This window comes from Lissotriton vulgaris, chromosome 7, assembly GCF_964263255.1.
Source record: "Lissotriton vulgaris chromosome 7, aLisVul1.2, whole genome shotgun sequence".
NCBI classification, from domain to species: Eukaryota; Metazoa; Chordata; class Amphibia; order Caudata; family Salamandridae; genus Lissotriton; species Lissotriton vulgaris.
The window spans coordinates 701177611-701196349 of record NC_141695.1 but is presented as its reverse complement, the minus strand read 5'-3'; the positions used below and the strand labels follow the sequence as shown (position 1 = coordinate 701196349).

General features: G+C 49.2%; 1 protein-coding gene across 2 annotated transcripts in view; it reads right to left on the bottom strand.

Moving 5' to 3' along the window:
* Positions 1–18739, bottom strand: part of HELZ (helicase with zinc finger) — a 1742088-nt gene that overhangs the window by 767679 nt on the left and 955670 nt on the right. The window lies entirely within an intron of this gene.

Genomic DNA, 18739 nt, shown 5'->3' with positions numbered 1-18739 from the left:
CCACGTCAGACTTCTGGCCCAGGAACATGCTTGACTGCCCCCTTGGCCAAGAGGGTCGTAACTTCCTCCTGCAGAAGTTGCAAGTGATTCCCTGACATGCGTTGGTACTGCGGTGGCATGGCTGGAGGGGTTGCCCCAAAGGGGAAGGAGTAGCCCCTTCGGATGATTTGCAGCACCCACCTGTCTGATGTGATGGTACGTCAGTGGAGAAGGTGATGGCGAACCCTGCCCCCCACTGGCGCCGAATGGGCCTGAAAGCTCAGACTAGGAGGACTTTGGGGCAGATACTGCGGGCGGATGTGGACTGACCTTGCCGTTGCCCCCCAGGCACCGCCACAGCGGTTACCACGTCCGCGACCGCATTGAGGCTGGTTCTGCGTGCGGGAAGGTGGATATTTGACTAGGGTTACCCCCAACCTTTTTGCCTAGTGTTTAGCTGGTTTTTTACTTAGTTGGCCTGGGATCCTGCTATTCAGGACCCCAGGCTTCCTGCTCTCTGTTAAAATTGACTCCATGTACCTTAGGTACATATCTAATTGGTATTGGGTCACTCTTGTAAGGCCTTGTACAGTATACCATAGGTGCCCAGGGCATAAGTGAACCCAAGGCCTACCAGGGGCTGCAGCATGTATTATGCCACCCCTGGCTGGCCATCCAAATCTGACACAACTGGCTGATCAATCAGCTGGGGCAAGGTGGTGTAATCACCCTTTGCTTTATATATAGTATACCTATATCTAAACCTAAAATGGACACATATACTCCTATAAGTCACTCCTATGGCAGGCCTTAACAATCCTGGAGACAGAGTACTTGGATTATGTGAGATAGTGCTCTGGCATGAGCTGAGCCTGTCTGCAGCTTTCGGAACCAAGTCCTTTAGCTGTTTCCAAGATAACGCTATACCATATACTCTTAAGTGCATTATAACCTCGCGGTTATTGCTAACTTTGGCATATCATTATCAAAACATGTCGAGTAAGGTGTCATACGAATTGGAATACTACCCCCTTGCCAAATCTGGCGACAGGGGTAGCATTCCACCCTTCTAGAGGGACACAACATGTATGTAACTGTGAACCCCGGTGAAAGTTAACTCGAGCCTCAGCATCACAAAATGGATGCTGCCACCACAGACATAAGTCTGACCTCCTGCTGCTGGGAGTCCTTTCAGCGAGGGAGGCTTGGACAAAGGGTTTCCTGCCATGGGAGGTGCTAGCACCACCCCAGACAGGATTTTGTGTATTAGGTAGGACAGGCCTGAAAGGAATGAGAAATGCCTGGGGCACACAAGGTGCCCTGTGCATACACCAGTTCAAACCAGTTGCTGGGGCACTCCAGCCCCAGCTCTGGCGCAAAACCAGACAAAGGATAGGGGGTGTAACCACCCCCCTTCCTGGTCCCACCCATAGGAGGGACCTAGTCATAGTACAGCCCCCTTTAGGAGAATAAAGGTAGGAGCTAGTCCCATTCCAAATTAGATTATCCTGAACTGAAACTCCACAAGAAGAAACTCTGGACTTCGACGTTCTGCTCCACAGAAGACTGAAGAAATCTCCCTTGTGGGCAAGTAGTGTCCACCCTGCACAAGCAGGCACCATCAAGCGTTCCAGCGGTTCACTTTGTCGTCTTCAGAGCCCGACGAGACCCGGATCCCAGACCTCTCCGACCTCAACTCACATCTGCAGCACAGCTGAGATCCGTGGGTGCAACGAGACACGTGGGACGGGCCATCTTGGAGAAACTGCACTTCGCTTCCAGCATGACTTCTGAGGTATCCTCGACGAAGTGCTATGGGGACTGAGAAGCCCCAGCCCGAGCAGCTCATGCACCGAAGACCAGCCCTCCAGCATCCACGAGATCTGCGTGGGGCCCTTCTGCCTGTTTGCTGCTCAACGCTTTGTCTGGTCACTTGCCGGCTGGCTAGTGGTCTCCTAGACGACGATCCACAACATCAACACCGCTGGTCTGGTTGCTCCAGACTGGCCCTTGCTTCCCTGCAAAGGAGAAGCATCCCGGACACTCCTGGTCTGCACCAGATGCCTTTTCCACTCACCGCGTGGGTTGCCTTTGCCAAGGCCTGTTGACGCCGAATCCGGAACCAACACCGCCAACAGCGAGAGCCTGAATGGGACAGCTCGTGCCTCCATCCTGGTCGTCGAAGACACCACCTGGTCCACGTGGCTGCAGAGTCAAGCGTCCACTCTTCACCTGATCGCGACGACAGCCTCAGGTTCCTTCCTGGTTCCACTCCAGTCACTGGCTAGTGACCTTGAACATTGTCCCCTCTGCTTTCAGGTCGTCAGCATTCCTGATCCACCCTTGGATCACACCGGACATCTTCCTCCTGGTCGCCTGCAGCATCTTTTCTTTCAGGCTCCATAGACTTAAACGCAGAAACCCGACACGACTTCGCACCTATGCACCCGCAGCCCGTGGGTGAGGTAACAAGAGCATTTCGGTGCTCAAGAGTAGATTGACTCTCCTAGTGTCCAGATTCACAGTCGTTTTAGTCCTAACTAGTCAGGATTGTCCGTACTCACCTTTTTCTTGAACTGTACTGTCCATAGATGTTGTTACGCATCTCGCGTGCGAGTTCACACTCTGCACACACGTTCCGTGGGCCTCCTATTACTTACCTAAAGTTAGGGTAGTGTAGTCCCAGCGATCCTACAGCCTCTGAACAACTCCATTCCTTCTATCGACTTCCTTATACCACTTGTTTAGTATATGGTTTGTTGCGCCCCTAGGGGAACATTGTAACTTGTGCAACTTAACGTATTTTTCTTAAGAGTCTTGTCATGTGCTTAGCCCTCTGATCTCAAAGAGTTCAGAGGTATTTGTTAGTTAATAATTACTTATTTATTTTCATAACTACCTGTGTGGTGTCCTTTCATTTGGTATTCAAGGGGTTATATGTGGTAAAACAGCTGGCTTCACATGCCAAAAGAGTTTAGCCTAAGACTGCTTTGTCCATGCTACCATTAGGATAGCTGGTCTATAAGGTTGACTTGCAACCAATCACCATAAGGGTTGTTTGGACTGATACAAGGTGATCACTAGAACTAGTGAGCATCATATATCAGGCCAACTTCCCACACTGCGGCCTGTTGCCAGCTGGATGTCTGGGGAAACCCCTTCCTTGGCCACGAAAGGCGGAAGTTTTCTAGCGTTGGCGGAGGCCCAAAGACTTAGTTGTAGCACTGGAGTCCTTGAAATGCTCCAGCGCACTGTCCGCCTTGTCGCCGAAGAGGCGACGGCCTTCAAAACTCATGTCCATAAGAGTGGCTTAGACATCCCCTGAAAAGATGGCGGACCTTAGCCAGGCGTGGCGGCGAACCGCCACTGTCGTCGCAATCGCCCTACCCAGCAAGTCTGTGGTATCAAGCCCACACTGTATTGAATAGCGTGCCTCATCCCGTCCCTCCGCTAGGGCTTGGGTAAGCTTTGCCTGGACCTCCAACGGGTACTGCGGCAGCACTTCTGCAAACGTATCCCACAGAGAGTGGGTGTAACGGCCCAAAAGGCAGGCGGTATTGACAGACTGCAACCCCAAACTCAGGGAGAACAGTTTCTTTCCAAATCTTTTGGATTCCCGATCCAGAGGAGCGGTCGGGAATGCGGTCTAGGATATAGAGGCCTAGATCACCAGGCTCTCAGGGGTGGGGTAAACAGACAGGAAGCTGGGGTCGCCCGGAGCCAGGCGGTGGCGTCGGGCCACGTTCCGATTTTCGGGAAGGCCCGTAAAGGGCTTAGACCAGGTGCCCACCAGAACGTCAGTGAGGGCTTTGTTAAATGGCAGGAGAGGGTCCGAGGAGCTTGCCTGCTGTTTGAGCACATCCGTAAGGAGGTTAGTCCTCAAGGCCGCGACAGGGAGCTCAAGAGTCAAGGCCTTGGCTGCCCTAGTACCACGATGTAAGCCGCCCCCTCCTCCGTAGCCACAGTAGGAGGGGAGACAAATTCAGTGTCGGGCGAAGTGTCCAGACCACTGGCCTCCCCCAGCTCGTCTGACCAGTCCTGGCTCAACTGGCACTGCGTTACCAGAGGGTCCTCAGACCTCTCCCAGTTCCCCTAGTCATCCATCTCTTGATAGTCAGGAAAAAATGATGGAGCCGGGTCGTCTGTGAAGGGCTCACCAATCGGCGTAGAAGTCGGCGCCGGTCCGACGCCGGATCAGGAACAGGGCTGGAACCGGGGACGGCGTCGGAGGCGACACCCTTGGTGAAGGCGCCAGCGGAGGGGTCGTAAGGTCGACTGGCGATGTCACGGATCCAGGCCTGGATCCTGAGGAGCCCTACGGCGTCGGGACCGGAGTCATCACCGGGGCCGAAGCACCCAACTGCGCCGGGGCCGGAGCCGCCGGACCGCTAGGGCTCCCAGACGGACCCGCCGGGCCCAAAAGCGCCTTGGCGGGTTCCTACAGAGGGAAGTGCGGCCTCATGGCCGTGAGGAAAGCACTAATCTCCTCCTGCGTCCGTGCAGCCCAGGGACCGGCCAGTATGGCGCTGGATGTGGCGCTTGCGGCTCTGGCGGAGACGCATGAGCGATGCCGCTCGAACCCCCGGCCGCGTCGTGCGAGCGTTGGGGGAGTCGGAAGAGCGATGACGCTTCATCTACCACTTTTTTGAGTGCCTTTACTTAGCTGAGGACTTGGAGCCCGACAAGTGGTGGTTACTCGTCGAGCGGCAATGACTGCGGCCCTGCGATCGGTCCCTCGACCGCCTCCTGGACCGGGACCTCGAGCGGCGCGGGGCCGACTGCCGGAGCTCGAGACGCTTATGGGACAGCTCCCGCCTAGCCTTTGAGGTCAAGGCCCGGCAGTCGGGCCACGACTTATATTCGTGGTCGGCCCCAAGACAGTAAAGGCACCGATGGTGGGGGTCGGTCACCGACATCAAGCGGTGGCAATCCTTGCATAGTTTGAACCCTGGCATCCCTACCGGCACCGCGAGTCAAGGATCGACTTGAGAAGTGATCCAAAATAGATCAAAAAGTAAGTCAAAAAATGATTAAGAGTACTGCTCTTCCCGGATCTGCGCTTGCTGGCGCGGAAAAAAGAAGAACTGACGTCAGCGCCCGACGAAGGACGCGGAGCCGCAGGCGATGCCTACCGACGTGCAGGGGTACTGCTATGCAAAACTTTCCGGTTCCAGTCTGACGCCTGGGTATATTCTAAGGTAAGGAATCTAACACAAACCTGTTTCTTTCAGATACATGCTTCAGCCCATGGTAGTCTTCTGGGGTACCTATGCCCTTAGTACCTAAGGTACCATATACTAGGGACTCATAAGGGTACCCCAGTAACCAAACGGGAGTGTACCTAAAGTACATGGAATCCTTTTAGAGAGGAAGCAGCTAGGCTGGGGTCCTCGATAGCAGGGCTCCAGCCAGACTAAAGTCGAAAAACAGTGAAACATCAGCAAAAAGTAGGAGTAACTATAAGAAGCAGAATCTACTCTCCTACACCCGACAAGAATACATCATTACAATTTGATAAACACTGACAAATGTGACAGATGTGGGGCAGATTTCCTGCATCTGGCTTGGACATGCAGAACAATTTTTAAATAATGGGGAGTGGTTAGGGAGGCCCTTTTCCAGATGACGGGTCTGTAGTTAAGCCTTAATCCACTCACTGCGCTACTTGGGTACACAGAACACGTAGCAGCACCGGTGAGGCACTTTGTAGCCCTTGGATTACTGTTAGCTAAACGCAAGGTTGAGTGTAGATGGGGCAATGAAGAGCTCCAAAATTCAAGGAATGGCTACAAGAACTAGTTTATTGTCAGAAACAACTGACCATAAATGCAGAGGTCCTTCCAGTGACACTGAGACCCAAAGATATGTGGGATCGCTTAAGGGCTTACTTATTACGAGCCCAGCCCAATACAGACAAGAGTTAAGCCCCCACGTCTTACAATAACAACAACATAACATGGCTGCTCCCACATAAGACACCTACTTAGCCAGGAGCGGCCCCTGTACGAGGCAAGAGGTTTCCTGAAGAAATTTCACAGAATGTGGGGCAAATGGTTTGGGGTGGTGGAAAACTGATACTCTCAGAACATGACAGAGGACTGGAATGGGTGAGACTCTAATTTTGCCTTTGCTTTGTCTAGCACTTCACTTACGCTGGAGTTATGTCCTCTTATATTTGCCCTGCACGTCTAAATGTGTGTACAGTTGGTATTGTTATTTCTTGTTGATCTCTCAGAAATCAATAAAATTGGTTATAAAACAAAAAAGACACCTACTTAGAAAACACGGATTGCCATCAAGAGGAGGATATGACATCTGGGCATAAAAAGGTGCAACTGGAACAACAAAAATTATATAGCATTGAACATGTACAGATGTGACTTGTTGAAGATCGGTAAGTGATGTGCAATCAAAGATGCCGATTATGAAAACACGAATAAAAAGAATTAAAATAAATTGAAAATCCTGTTTATTTGCACACAAGACGACAAACATGCCACAATGGCAGGCGCATACAGTTTTGTTTGAGAGACGCCTGGCTGCCAAGATAACATTGCAGACTTCAGGCAGGTCAAAAGGGAGCACACATTAGAAAAGTAAGAACCAAGTTATGGTCCCATTGAGGTACAACGAAGGGAACTGGAGGAAATAAGTGTTGCAAACCTTTAAGGAACTGATCTACAATAGGGGACTTGAAAACGTAAGGCTGATATGGCAGCTGCAGGAACAAGGAAACTGCTGGCCCATAACCCTTTAATGTGCCCAATGTAGAGCCCTCCTGGGACAGGATAAGGATAAACAAAATAATTGTGAAATGCTTGCAGATAAAAAGGTCAACCTGTTTGGCTGAACACCATGCCACAAACTTGCTGCAATGGCCAGCATATACAGTCTTGGTGGAGGGACGTCAAGTAGCCAAAATAACATTACAGACTTCGGACGGAAGGTTGAAAGTTGTGAACTGTCTTCGTTCAATCTCCACACAAGAAGGGGGAGCATTGACAGGTTGGGATGTAGAACACTTCACTGCTGTTGCAACAGAAGATCCTAGTGATGGGGCAGCCTAATTCGAGGAGCAATGGCCCTGTTCACCAGCTTGGGTTCCCAAACTTTGAGCCCAATCTGAAGCTGCAAGGATGACTTGGGCCAAGTTGTTCCTGATCTACTTGAGAACGCTGGGCAGGTGTGGTATGTGAGGAAAGGCGTACAAGAGGCTTAAGCGCCACTAGAGACGAAAAAAGTCTTGCAGGAGCCACCTTGGAAACTCCAGCTTGCAGAACTGCTGACACTGCATGTTCTCGGTGGTGGCAAAAAGATCTAACCAAAGCTCTTCCCACTGTTTAAAGAGACTTTGAAAGCCCTCCAAATGGAGACACCACTCGTGATCCGCTAGGCATCTTTGGCTCAGCTCATCCGCCCTGGTGTCCAGAGGGCCAGTTAGTTGCTGAACCATCAGGGATATGCCCTGACGTTCGCCATGTCCAGCGAAACAGGGCCTCTTGACAAAGGTCCACGACCCAAGCCCGCCATGTTTGTTACAGTACCCCATGACGGTGGTGTTGTCTGTGAGCTCCTGCACTAGTCTTACCTTGATGGGAGGTAGAAAGGCTTTCAATGCCAGCCGGATCAGCCCGAGCTCCAAAAGAAGTCTGGATTCAACCGGAGACCAGAGGCCTCTGATCTCCACCTCTCCCACATGGTCTCCTCATCCCCAGAGTGGTGTATCTGTCATTACTGTCATATCTGGTTGGGGAAAAGAGAGGGGTCTGCTGCTGACCCCATTGCAGTTAGTTAACCACTACTGCAAATATTTCGTATTTCCCTCCAAGATCTGGACCATCTTGGAGAGACTCCCCTGATGCTACGCCCACTGGAACTTCAGGTCCCACCGCAGAGCCCACATATGCCAGTGGCATAAATGAATATTATCATAGCCTGAATATCCTGAAATAGCCATTCAAGAGGATAGGTCTGAAAATGCAATGTGTCCAGAAATGCTTCGATGAAAGAGAGCGTCTGAGAGGAAGTCAGGTGTGACTTCAGCACATTGATAGTGTACCCAAGGGGAGACATCAGATAACGCATCGGACATAGAAAAAGCTTTTTTTAGCCACTTTGAACAGGTGTACAAAGAGGATCTGTTTCCACAGAATTCCTCGATTTTTGCTTGGTTAGAACAATATGGCATCCGGAGAATTGAGGAGGAAGAAGCCACTAATTTACGCAGGAAAATAGATTTGAGGGAAGTGGTTGGGGCAGTTAAATCAAGTAAGAAGGGTAAGGCTCCGGGGCCGGATGGGCTACCAGCGGAGCTATATAAAATTCTGTCCCCTGTGGTTGCCCCAATTTTGTGTAGCCTATTATCCTCAATTTTTGAAGAGGGAGGGAAGATTCCCACATTATGGAATGAAGCAACGGTGGTGTTAATTCTCAAACCGTCAAAACCACAGGTATCATGCGACTCATACAAGCCAGTCTCTCTGCTGAATCTGGATTATAAAATCTTTGCCGGGATTTTAGCAGAGAGACTGAATGGTGTTACTAGTAAATTGGTGCAGGAGGACCAGAAGGGATTTGTCAGAGGGCGATATTTACAGAACCTGATTCAAGCATTGGTGGGAGCTATAGATCTAGTATCTTTACATAAATTGCCTATGGCCATTATTACGCTTGACGCAGCTAAGGCATTTGACCATGTAAATGGGGTCTTTTTAAATAGGGTGTTAGAGAAATGCAATCTGGGGAAGAATTTGTGCAGAGCTATCTCTTCAATTTATCAGTATCCCACAGCTAGAGTCCTGGTTAATGGGAACTTATCAGCACCCATATGCATTAAAAGGGGGACTAGACAGGGATGTCCCCTTTCGTCCCTGCTTTTTAATTTATACATGGAGTCCTTGGCGGAGAGGATTAGTCAAGATACGAATATAGTACTCTTTAAATGCAGGAATTGGGAAAAAAAGTCTGATTATATGCTGACGACATGCATATTTACACGTCAGACCCAATCCAAGCTATCCCGGCAATATATATCGCTGCGACCGTTTGGCCAACTGTCCGGGTATCAGATAAATCAGTCTAAAACGGAATGTATGCTGTGGAATGTCGAAGTTCGGCTTCCTATAGTAAAACAGGAGCTAAGATACTTAGGTGTCCAAATCAATCAGGACATTGAAAAATTAACCGACAGAAATCTAGATAAAGTAGCAAAGGAAATAACTGAGGCGTTAAAGGGGTGGTCTTTTCTCCCCCTTACACTTATCGGAAGGGTTGAACATCATAAAAATGATGTTGCTCCCCAAATTGATTTTTTTATTTCAGAACATTCCGTTAGCTTTTAAAGAAGATAAGCTCAGACTGATTCAAGCTAAATTTAACTCCTTTGTATGGGCCTCTAAGGGTATCAGGGTCTCGTGGAAGAAACTGACCAGAAAAAAGAGTAAAGGCGGTTTGTGCGCTCCGGATGTGAAAATATACGCATGGACCTTATTACTGAAAGCAGGAATTCTACTTTTTAAGTGTTCAGACAGGTCAGAAATTGGAATCATGTTCAATGAAATGTTGATAGGGATTCATGGAAGTTTAAATGGTTTTCTTTATAAATATGGAGATCCTCGCTTTTTTAAAAAGGTGCGATTGAAAATCATGAGGGACATGGCGTTTACTTGGGCCAGACTAAGGAAGGCCCTGAAACTTACATACTACACGGACAGGTCTCCTATTTGGAAGTCCCCTGGTTCCCCAAAATGGGCCAAAGATAGTCTCGCAAAGCCTTTAAGGGAAGCGGACATTAGTCAATGGTTTCAGTTAATGATGGAAGGTGCACTGTTATCTTGGGACGAGATCTCTTATGTCACTAATTACACCTTATCTAAGTTCAAATACCTTCAAATAAAAAGCTGGAGCCAGGCAATAGGACTCAAAGTAGGAACCACAAGCACCGTTGAGGATCTACTTCAATGAACTAACGGGAAGATAAAGACAGCAACCCTGTTCTGGGCCATCTTAGAAGCAGAAGACGGCGATTTCACTTTACCATCTCTATGGGGAGAACATATCCTGGACGTCGATCTGGAGAAGTTATGGCAAATATCTTTTGACATACTACATACCACAGTCTCTCCTGCCAATTTAAAGTGCAATCATGTTTTCTCTCTTCACAGAGTATATTGGTCTCCCGCTAAACTTGCTAAATTCTCGAAGGAGACTGTCCCCTGTTGTCCTAAATGTAAGATGGAAAAAGCAGACGATCTCCATATGTTTGTAACATGTCCTGCCTTGCATTAGTATTGGTGTGCGGTATCTGAAGGTATGGAAAGTACATTGGAGTTAAATATACAGGTCAGTACCTTACTCGTATTTTTTGGTAGTGCTTTGAATTTTGAATCCCTTTCACAAGAGACAAATAAGTTGCTGTTATATTTAATTATATTAGCGCGAAGAGAAATATGTAAATTATGGATAAAAGATATCACACCAACTTACTTGGATTGGATTCATTCAATTAAGTATACATTGAAATTAGATAGTACAAATTGGAAGAGAAAAAAGCATTTTTGGACTCCATGTATCTCTTGGCTGGACAAGCTTTAAGCTTTAAGAATAAGGTTCAATGATTATGCCTTTTTGAGGTTTAAAAGTACCCTAAGATCGGTTCTATGGTGGTCAGTTAGAGGAACTGAACTGAAGTATCTTGGATGGGTATCTACAAAAAGTGCTTCCAATATGATCTTCGGAGGATATGATCATTCCTGGTTACATTCGGTATCAGTGGTAGGAAACAAGGGAAGGATCTTCGAGAATATCTTTAGGCATATGAGGACAAAAAAAAATTGATAGTGTACCCCAGCAAATGCAGGAGATCTGTCAGTCTGGGAGACAACACATTGATGAACACTCCAGGGGCACTGGCACGGCAAATTGTAAGTGCTCGTAGCCCACAGTGAACTGGAGGAAACACCTGTGGACAGGCAGGACGGAAATGTGGAAATATGCATCTTGTAAGTCCAAGGCTATCATCCCGTCTCCTAGGTCCAGGGCCCAGAGTAGGCAGGACTTGAACATAGTGATCATTTTTAACTTCTACTTTTTGAGGAAGAAATTGAGAGGGTGCAGTTCTAGGATAGGACAAAAGCCTCAGTCCTCCACGTGCTCCAGAAAATAAAGGAAATAGCAACCACAATACCACAACCTACTTTAGACATGGACAACCTCTCTATAGCTCAATTTGGCATGAGAGCCATCACTTCCTGGCAGAGCAAAGATATATGGTTCTGCATCAGCTTGTCGCAAGTGGGTGGCATGGGTGGAGGAGCGGTCAAAAAGGGAAGGGAGTAGCCCTTTCAGACAATTTGAAGAACCCAGTGGTCTGTAGTAATTTGCCTCCACTGTTTTTAACTTATTTTTAATCTACATACAGATATACAGTTTATGGGCTCAATAGATAATGTTATATGATTTCGGGCTCCTATTAGCTTATACTTTGAGGAAGACTTTCCTGATGAAGGCACATACCCGCTGAACCTCGCATAGATAGAAGACACAGGGTGACTCATAATTTCAGCAACAGCTGTTACATCTGCAGATAGTATTAACTTTTGCATCTGTGGTATCAAAGATATGAACACTTAAGGAGGCAATTTAACGTACTGATGATGTTATAACTAATAATGTATAATACCAGGTTTGCTAGGTATCATGCAGCATTGTTTTAGATCAACACAAGAGTTAGCGTATGAGTGAAAGAGGGAAGGAGTCAATGTTGCACCCTCATATGTATTGTTTAGTTTATGTTTGAAATATGGATATTTATTAATATTAGCTTAAACTACATGTTTTTATGAATTATTTTTGATGTTGAATGTTAATAAAAAGTTAACTCCACCCTAGATTCTGTCTATTCTAAGCCCATTACTTAGCTAGGAACCTACTTAATTAAATATCGAGTTTCTGGGGGTTTGTTATACAATAGGTATTAGTAGAGAGGTGGAAGCTTGGACCACCAAGTTTTCCGGGGTTGGGTGTTATGTGAGGAAATTGGGTCACTTGGGACAGGTCAGTGACGGCAGGCAAAAGTCTTGTTTACAGGAGGCCCTACGAAGGGTTTGGACTAAGTCTCAAGCAGGGCGTCGGTGAGCATTTCTGAGGGGGTCATTCCCACCACCATCAAGATACCACTGAGAGTTGGTGAAGGTCCAGGACCTCAGCCGCCCTTCTTACTACCATAGCAAACAAGGCTCCCTCCTCTGTAGCCACAGTAGGAGGGGAGACCTTGGCAGTATCTGGAGAGGTGTCTGGTCCATTGGCATAAGCCAAATCCTCGAACCACTGCATGTTAGGGTCTACGGGCTGGAATTCTTCAGGGTCCAGCGACCCCTCCCCATTCCTCTCTGAGTCCCAGCCCTTAGAATAGGGCTTGAGTTCCGCCCCGAAGTAATGGCTCCAGTCGGCTCCTGCGTCAGACGGCAGACCTCTGGCGCTGTGTCGGAGTCGAGGATGAGAATGAGGATGGCACAGTTGGAAGGTGTCGGCATTGGGACCGCCACCGGAAAAGGTCGAAGTGGTATGAGAGGCACTGGTCTGGACCCATCTGTGGATCCAAGGGGCCCAAATGGAGCCAGCAACGGTACTGCCAAAAGAGAACCAGTCGGGCCTTCAGAAACCCAAGGGCCCAAAGGCGCACCAGAAGAAATGGGCCACCCAATTATAAGGTACATGGCCTCACAGAACTCGCTGAGTTGGGTGTGAGTCGCTTCGGCTCCCAGAAACTCGGGGAGGTGCGGAGCTGGCCCCAGCGCGGGCTTACCACGAAGCCGGTACTCAGATGACGATGCTCCCTCGTCTCATCAGATGATTAAGATGGATGGGGTAAAGTCGAAGACCTCTTCGACTCTTAATCTTCTTACAGTAGGTGTTACCCGAAGACAACTTAGGAGAGCGACGAGGATCTTGGGCGCTTCCTTTCGACTGAGATCGAGATTGTTGGGGAGCTGCACATCGAGCGGTGAGGAGCACTCCCTCAAGGCCTTGGGGTGCATGGCGTGGCTATCGATGCAGGTCTTTGCTTCATGGTTGAGCTGGAGGCACTAGAGGCTAATAAGAAATGGGTCTGACACAGACATTGGTCGGTGACAGGCGCTGCAGGGCTTGAAGCCAGCTTTTCTAGCTGACATACCTGCCACACCAAGACAAAATCCCCAAATAGACTCCAACAAAAAGTAGAAAAAGGTCAGTCAAAAAATAACTGCGGGTAGCTCGCTTCAGATCTGCGCTGATGGCTGCGAAAAGAAAAAAACTGAAATCAGTGTGCTGGAGTGGCGCCTACATAGGCACTGTGCATGTCACTTCTGGTGAGGCCACAATTAGCCAAACAATTGCACTTACTAGCACGGAGAGGTACTGCTCACTGAAACATTTCTGGAACTACTCTGACGCCTGTAGATAATTCTGAGGTAAGGAACCAGCAGCTAGAAGTCTCTACTAGGCTCCTTATTCTACAAAAGCAATAGCACTAGAAAGAAAAACTGTTTGAGTGAATATGTATGTACAACTTCTACTGTGGAAGCCACTGGGTGAAGCAACACTGAGAATTCCACAGATAATTTTCACAGCTGTGGAGTGACAGTTCAACTCTGTATGCCAACATAAACTTATGTTGCCCCAAACAGATCAGAGGAATTCTGACAGGGAAGGAAAGAGGATTTTTAGATCCAATACACTAATGTTAAGGTTACTACTTGTATGTCCCAAGGTAATGGCTCTACTTTATTCTGAAATGTTGGCTGTAATAGAAACCTTTAGCTCTACTGTTGGATTCTCCAACCAGTAGTCGTTTGTGGACAGAGAAGTAGTTGCAGCAAGACCCCCAGAGACTGCATTGCACTTACAGCATCTTTTGAGTATCTTCAAAATCCTTCATATCTTGAATCAAGAGAACTTCCATAGGAATCCATTGCAGAGGGAATAAAGTACCTGGAACTACCTGGAGCCTGCTTTATCTGTGGAGGTAACTGATTCTCAGGACCTTGTGGGTCCCCTGACTGGCTCCCTACTGGAGTCGCTCACCTGAATTGACTAAGTGACCACATTACAAGTAGCTTAAACTTTAGATACCCCAGTAATACCAACCCCGGTGGTGGGTCTGCGAACCAATGATCACACCAGAAAGTCCTGGAGAATGGAACGGCCGAAAAAGCCATCTCTCCGGACTTGGCTGTCCAGGCAGTAGTGTCTTGCGAACGTGTGCAGCGAGGCCCACGTAGCTGCCTGACAGAGGTCCTGCAAGGGGACTCCCCGGCCCAGGGCAGTAGTAGCCGCCGTGGCCCGAGTGGAATGGGCCCTTAGCCCAACAGGGGGCTCCTTCTTAGCTAAAGAGTAGCATGCCTTGATACACAAGATGACCCACCGAGAGCTGGTCCGTTTGTGCACCGCCCATCCCATCTTAGCGCCCACGTAACCAACAAAGAGTTGGTCATCCACCCGGAACTGGCGTGTGCGATCCAAATAGAAAAAGAGCGCAAGTTTTGAGTCCAGATGGTGGAGCCGCTCTTCCTCTTTAGAGGGATGCGGAGGCGGAAAGAAGGTGGGCAAGGTGATCTACTGCCCGATGTGGAAGGCCGTGACTACCTTGGGCAGGAAAGAGGGTCTTGTCCGCAACACAACCTTGTACGGATGGACAGAAAGGAAGGGAGGCTTGGATGAAAGAGCCTGGAGCTCAATCACTCTCCTGGAAGAGGTGATGGCAACCAGGAAAGCAGTCTTAAGGGTAAGAAGACGGAGAGGACAGTTATGAAGTGGCTCGAAGGGAGCGCACATCAGAAAAGTGAGTACAAGGTTCAAGTCCCACTGAGGCATCACGAAAGGAACAGGGGGGAACATACGAGTGATGCCCTTCAAGAACCTATTAACAAGCGGGGACTTGAACAAAGAAGGCTGATCAGGTACCCTTAAGAAGGCGGAAAGGGCAGAAAGGTAGCCCTTGATAGTGCCCAGATCAGAGCCCTGCTGGGCAAGAGAAAGAAGGAAGAGAAGAAACTCAGAAAGAGGGGCAGAAACGGGATCCACATCCTTTGCTGTGCACAATGCCACAAACTTGTTCCCCCTGCATGCGTATACCAACTTTGTGGAGGGACGCCTGGCTGCCAGAATCGCATCACAAACTTCAGGAGGCAAGTCAAATAGCCTCAACTGTCGCCGCTCAATCTCCAAGCATGGAGGTGGAGACTGGACACGTTCGGGTGGAGGACCGTCCCCTGCTGCTGCGACAGAAGGTCCTCATGAAGAGTCAGACGAATTGGGGGATCAACAGACATGCTGAGTAGCTCGGGATACCAGTATCTTCGTGCCGAGTCCGGAGCCACAAGGATAACTTGGGCCCGGTCGCATCTGATCTTCTTCAGCACTCTGGGCAGAAGTGGTATAGGCGGAAACGCGTACAAAAGACCGCAGCTCCACTCGCGACGAAAAGCGTCTCCGAGCGAGTGCCGCCTTGGAATTTCCAACGCACAGAAATGATGACATTGCGCGTTCTCTTCTGTGGGGAATAGATCTAACCAAGGCTCTCCCCAATGCAGAAAGAGGCCTTGCGCCACGTCCGAGTGCAGACGCCATTCGTGATCCATCATGCACCGATGGCTGAGTTCGTCCGCCCTGGCTTTCAGGGTACCTGCCAGGTGTTGAAAGACCAGGGTCACGCCCTGACGTTCCAGCCACTGCCAGAGGCGCAGAGCCTCCTGGCATAGGGTCCACAACCCCACCCCGCCCTGTTTGTTGCAGTACCACATAGGGGTGGTGTTGTCCGTGAACACCTGCACTACACTCCCCCGGACAGAGGGGAGGAATGCCTTCAGTGCAGGCCGGATCGCCCGCAGCTCCAGAATGTTGATGTGGAGCTGGGACTCCGCCGGAGATCAGAGGCCTCTGATCTCTGCCTCTCCCATGTGGCCTCCCTAGCCCTGGAGGGACGCGTCCGTCACAACAACATGCTCCGGTTGGGGTAGGGAGAGGGATCTGCCGCTGACCCAATCGCGGTCCGGGAGCCACCACCGCAACGGTTTTGCAGTGCCCTCCGAGATCAAGACATGGTCGGACAAGTTGCCCTGATGGTGGGCCCACTGAAACTTCAGGTCCCACTGCAGAGCCTGCATCCGCCACCTGGCGTGATGCACCAGAAGGATGCAGGAGGCCATCAGTCCCAGAAGCTGCAGCGTCAACCTGATCAAGACTCGGGATAACGGCTGACAGATCGGAATCAGAGCCTGAATATCCCGAACCCGCTGCTCGGGAGGATAAACCCGAAACTGCGCCGAGTCCAGAACCACTCCGATGAAGAGGAGCTTCTGAAAGGGACACAGGTGCGACTTCGGCACGTTGATGGAGAACCCTAGCAGGTGCAGGAGGTCGGCCGTAGTCTGGAGGTGGCTGACTACTGTCTGGGGCGAGCCTGCCTTCAACAACCAGTCGTCGAGGTAGGGGAAGGCTTAAACCCCTAACCTGCGCAGATGAGCTGCGGCCATCACTTTCGTGAACACCCGTGGGGCGCTGGTAAGGCCGAAGGTGAGCACGGTAAACTGAAAGTGCTAGTGGCCTACCGTGAACCACAGGTAACGCCGGTGGGCCGGCAGGACGGGGATATGAAAATAAGCGTCCTGCAAGTCCAACGCTACCATCCAGTCTCCTGGGTCCAGGGCAGCTAGGACCTGAGCTAGTGTCAGCATCTTGAACTACTCCTGCTGGAGGAAGCGGTTGACGTTCCGCAGGACCAAGATAAGGCGTAGACCACCTTTGCCCTTCTTGTGTACCAGAAAGTAGTGGGAGTAACAACCACACTCTACTTCTGGCCCAGGAACGCGCTCGATGGCCTCCTTGGCCAAGACGGACGTAACTTCCGAGGGACGTAACTTCCTCTCGTAGAAGTGTCAAGTGATCCCCCGACACGCGGTGGTACTGCGGTGGCATGGCTGGAGGGGTCGCCTCGAAGAGGAGGGAGTAGCCCCTTCGGACGATTTGCAGCACCCACCTGTCCGATGTGACAGTGCGCCAGTGGAGGTGGTGATGGCGAACCCTGCCCCCCACTGGTGTCACATAGGCCTGAAAGCTCGGACTAGGAAGGTGTTGAGGTGGATGCTGCAGGGGCAGGTGTGGACTGGCCTCGCCGTTGTCCCCGACCGGTCGTCGTGGTCGAGGCCCAGGCAATGAAGACACTGGCGATGGGGGTCGGTAACAGACATCAGTCGGTCGCAGTCGGAGCAGTGTTTAAACCCGGGCATCCCTACCGGCACCGTCGGAGTCGCTAGACTTCGAAAAGGATCAAAAATGATCGAAAAAGTTTAGTCAAAAATTGACTAAGGGGAACCACTTTTTCAGGATCTGCGCTTGCTGGCGTGGAAAAAAGAAGAACTGACGTCAGCGCGCGAGGGCGGCGTCTAAGTACTCCGGCAACGTCATCCCGGCGCCAACGACGCCGACGACGGACGCGGAGTCGCAGACGCCGCCTACAGACGTGCATGGGTACTGCTACGTAAAAGTTTCCGGATCCAGTCTGACGCCTGGGGATATTCAAAGGTAAGGAATCTAATACTAACTAGCCTGTTTCTTTCAGATACAGGGTGTAAAGATTAAAAGAGACAGGCGGGTACAGAGACCGGTAATGTCTTGTTTCTATATGTTTTGAATGACTACTATTTATGACATGTTCATGTACTCTACTTAACGTGTGCACGGGACTCTTGTTATATTCAAGGAGTGGGCTCTTGCCACTTCTTGCAGAGGTTTTAGGGTCTCCTCTGACCTGTAGCACAATTGTACTATTACAGTTCTTCACTCAACATCCACTGCTACCAGCCTAGGCACCATCTTTCCAGCACAATTCGAAACCCTACACAGAACCCCCATATAATACACCCCATTTCCTCACATATACATGTATACCAAAATTAAAAGAGGATATTTAGGATGAAAATATGTGTATTTTCTGAACTCATGAGGTGATGTTTGGAGAAAAAATGGCTGTATTATTCATCTAATATTTAAAGCTGATATTTGAGTGATAAAATCGTGTGGCTTTTGGGAAACGTGTTTCTAATATTATTACCTTAGCGTCAGGGCATTGCAACTGTGGTTATTATGTATTACCCATGAAAAGCCTTTTTTACATTATAGCAGGCAACCCTGACTGATGCACTGCAGTGATCATTGCTAGTAATCTTGCATATGGTGGTCACTAATGGAACCTTGTCTGAAGTGGTCAGTATTACAACACTAGTAATATCAGTAGCTCTGGATGATTCTCACTAAATGTAAGTAGCTCTTACTACAAAAAGTTTGCAGACTCCTGATCTAAGGTGCAAACACCACAATAGATCTTTTCCTGTTGCATCTGTGACCAGGGTGGTCTCAGGATTGAGTTAACAGAAATATTACGGAGGATTAATCTAAGCACAGGAAGCCATTAAATGTGTGGAAAGATGGGGGACGAGTGGTTGGTGGGGAGTCTAGCATCTTCCCTGCAGATCTATTTAAGAGTGCTTCAATGAAGGACTACAAAACAGAAGAGTGCTGGTGCAGACTGTTTGAAAGTACTAGACCATTAGCAAAACATGACAATGTACTGACTATGGCTGATTATTCTTAAAAATTCTTTAAATATTGTTTTAATTGATTTCAAACACTAGAGAAAAATTACAAAAAATATCAAACACTATTACACTCTTCAGTTTTCAGGTAATGATATTATGGTCTTACATTAATCAGTGAAGCTTCA